Consider the following 3,999-nt stretch of genomic DNA (forward strand, 5'->3'; position numbering starts at 1 on the left):
TCTATTGTAGGTGCTTTCAAAAATTGGGAAAGAATGAACTCAATTTTCTCTTCTCCTACTTCGAAAGTGAGTCGTCCTCGTTTTACGTCTACGATTGCACCGGCGGTTGCTAAGAATGGTCTTCCCAATATAATGGGTGTAACTTCATCTTCTCTAATGTCCATAATTATAAAATCGGTTGGAATGTAGAATTGACCTATGCGCACGGGAACATTTTCAAGAATTCCTACAGGATATCTAACAGAACGATCTGCCAGTTGCACAGACATTTTAGTTGGTCTTAATTCTCCCATTTCAAGTCTCTTGCATATGGGTAAAGGCATAACACTAATACCGGCTCCTAAATCGCATAAGGCTTTATCTATGACAAATTTTCCTATGTGACAGGGTATAGAGAAACTACCTGGATCTTTAAGTTTAGGAGGCATATTCTAGATTATAGCGCTGCATTCAGCAGTGAGTGTAACAGTTTCGCTATCTTCAAGTTTCCTTTTATTAGAAAGAATTTCTTTTAAGAACTTAGCATATGAGGGCATCTGCGTAATAGCTTCTGTAAACGGAATTGTGACGTTTAATTGTTTTAGTAGGTCAACAAATTTTTTAAATTGGCCCGCATCTTTGGTTTTAATAAGCCTTTGAGGGTAAGGGATAGGTGGTTTATAAGGTGGTGGAGGTACATAAGGTTCTTTCTTTTCTACGGTTTCCTTGTTACTCTCTTCCTTTTCCTTAGGTGTACTTTCTTCCTCAGTTGACTTTTTAGAGTTGTGGTTTTCATTTCTTGGATCTACTGGTCCTTCCACTTCCGTTCCACTTCTTAGTATGATTGCATGAGCGTGGCTTTTCGGGTTAGGTTGGGGCTGTCCAGGAAATGTACTAGTTGGGGCAGCAGTAGGCGCTTGTTGTTGAGCTACTTGTGATATTTGTGTTTCCAGCATTTTATTATGGGTAGCCAAGGCATCTACTTTACTTGCTAGTTGTTTGATTTGTTCGCTAGTGTGTATATTTAAGAAATCTTTATTGGTTTGCTGTTGAGAAGCTATGAAGTTCTCCATCATTATTTCCAAGTTGGATTTCCTAGGAACATTATTGTTAGGTGTAGATGGGATCGGATTTTGATATCCAGGGGGTATAGCTGGGGCTTGATTTGGAGCTTGTCCTGGTGCGTATAAAGCATTATTATTCTTATATGAAAAATTAGGATGATTCTTCCAGTTTGAGTTATAGGTGTGTGAGTAGGGATTTCCTTGAGCATAATTCACTTGCTCTGCTTGGATTCCTGTTAGGAGTTGACAATCTGCAGGAGTGTGACCTTGGATTCCACAGACTTCGCAATTCTGAGTTGCGGCAACTACGGTGGTTGGAGGTGATACATTCAAACTTTCAATTTTCTGGGAAAGGGCTTCCACTTTTGCATTTACATGATCAAGGCTACTTATCTCGTACATGCCACTTTTCGTTTGAGGTTTCTCTACCATTGCTCGGTCGCTTCCCCACTGATAATGGTTTTGGGCCATGCTTTCGATAAGTTGATAAGCATCGGCATAAGGTTTATCCATAAGTGCACCACCTGCTGCGGCGTCTATTGTTAACCTTGTGTTGTACAAGAGACCATTATAGAAGGTATGAATCACTAACCAGTCCTCTAAACCATGGTGTGGACAAAGTCTCATCATGTCTTTGTATCTTTCCCAAGCTTCGAAAAGAGACTCGTTATCTTTCTGTTTAAATCCATTTATCTGGGCTCTCAACATAGCTGTTTTGCTTGGAGGAAAATATCGGGCAAGGAAGACTTTCTTCAACTTGTTCCATGTGGTAACTGAGTTGGAAGGAAGAGACTGAAGCCATCTTCTAGCTTTATCTCTTAACGAGAAAGGAAAAAGACGAAGTCGAATTGCCTCTGAAGTGACACCATTAGCTTTAACAGTATCAGCGTATTGGACAAATACGGATAAATGAAGGTTTGGATCCTCGGTGGGATTTCCAGAGAATTGATTCTGTTGCACTGCCTGTAGCAGCGAAGGCTTAAGTTCGAAGTTGTTTGCTTCGATTGCGGGTGGAGCAATACTCGAATGCGGCTCATCTTGCAATGGAGCGGCGTAATCTCGAAGAGCACGAGCTGGTTCTGCCATCTCGGGTATCGGCGAAGAAAGAAGATTTTTGAGGTCGGGCACTTCGATAGGAGGGAGATTGTTTGCAGCACGATATTCCCGAATTCGTCGTAAGACTCGGAGATATAGTTCGATGTCGTTGATTCGTAAGTAAAACGGCTCGCCTTGTGAGCTAGTGTGTGGCATACAAATCAACAAAAAAAAAATTGCCTTAGTCTCTACAGCGTAACAGAAGAGTTACGATATCGACTAAATAAAAGTCCCCGGCAACGGAGCCAAAAACTTGATCGCGACTTTATGAGTCGAATTGGGGTACTAACTGCAAGTGCACAGTTCTATCGCGTAGTTTTAAAAGATATCGATCCCACAGGGACTTATGAATCGATATACCGTTTTCTAAGGTTACTTCGTAAGGCTAAGGTGGATGATACTTTGATTGTTTGGGGGAAGGGTTAAAACTAAAATAAGATCTAGGTTAAATATCAATTAAACGGATATCGGTATGTAGTTCGTCGTAATTAGGGAATCAAGTCTTCATTGGTTTCTTGGTTTTAAAATAAATCTTTTCAGTGGACACATTGATTAAAAGTCTTCTCTCAAACTCTCGCTCTGTTGAATAGACCATGACTTTAAATTAACGTAGTTGTCACTTATTAGTTAAGTCCAAAATCACTTTTTGAAAACAATAGAATCTATAGAAATTATTTTTAAGAAAATACTAATCGTTTAAACACCCTCGTCTCAAACTCTCGCTCTGTTGACTTAGATTATATAATTAAATTCAAATGCTTAACTCTAGTTCTCACATTTAACTTTTAAAAATACTTTTTGAAAAAGGTTAGAATTTAATTAACTCTAAAAATTGCTTTCGCCCTGATCTAGAATTAATGTCCAATTTACACTGTCCAGTTAAAAACTCAAACTTTCGTTCTATTGATTTTAACTTCTTTAGTCTTTTACTCTCGTACAAAAACCTTGGTATTAAACCTGTAAATTGAGACCATAAAAAGAGTGATCTTATTTTTAAACGTAATTAAACCAACTTAGTTTTGATTCCTTCATTCCGCTTACTTTACATACCGATACCTAAATAAATTAGCCGGACATGCTAAACAGATCTAAACAATCATCATGCTTAAATAAATCCATCTCAGGCAAACAACATAAATAAACAATAATGCAGAGCATATATAAATTCAAACAATAATTAAAGAACCTGAATAATTAATGGCAATCTTGAACACTCCACCATAGACCGGTTGGATTTGTTCTTGAATTCTTCAATCGGACAGGAAAATAAAAAGTGAAGGAATAAAAATCTAGGATCTAACGTAAGGTTAGATCCAGCAAAAGATACACAATAGCTTCCGGTGTAGAAACTATTGTGTGAAAAATTAATTAAGTGCTGAAAGATTGATTGGAAAATAAAAATAAAAATTGCAAATAAAGGTAGAATGCTGAAAAAATAGAAAGTAGTAAAAATAAAGCTATGTCAAAAACTGGGAAAAATTCTGAACCTTTTAGGGTTCCATAATTGGTCCTATTTATACTAATCCACTTAATTAACCGTTTCCAAAAGTGCCTTGCGTAATTGGTCTTCACGTTTCCGGAGTCAAGCGGAAGAATAGGCATCAACGTGCCTCTGTTACGTTTCTGAAGCCAAAAATATAGGAGAATGGTGTGACGTCCGTCACACCATGTGTTACGCTCGTAACACAAGGCAGCAGGGCGTGACGCTCGTCACACCTTGTGTGGCGGTCGTCACAGGCTCAGCGCTCATGGCTTGTAGTTTTGGGCTGGGCTTTAGTGAAATTGCTTCTCTTCGTTCCTTTTTGCACCTCCTTTTCTTCCTTTTTCACTTATGCTTCAAATAAGCTATCTGAGATGAACA

General features: G+C 38.5%; 1 non-coding gene across 1 annotated transcript; it reads left to right on the forward strand.

Moving 5' to 3' along the window:
- The first annotated feature begins 1,644 nt into the window (after positions 1–1,644).
- On the forward strand, positions 1,645–1,751 carry LOC127088928 (small nucleolar RNA R71). Its single transcript, XR_007790730.1, has one exon. It is a non-coding gene; the product is annotated as a small nucleolar RNA R71 (small nucleolar RNA).
- Positions 1,752–3,999: the final 2,248 nt, after the last annotated feature.

This window comes from Lathyrus oleraceus, chromosome 5 (genome assembly GCF_024323335.1).
Source record: "Lathyrus oleraceus cultivar Zhongwan6 chromosome 5, CAAS_Psat_ZW6_1.0, whole genome shotgun sequence".
Lineage (NCBI taxonomy): Eukaryota > Viridiplantae > Streptophyta > Magnoliopsida > Fabales > Fabaceae > Lathyrus > Lathyrus oleraceus.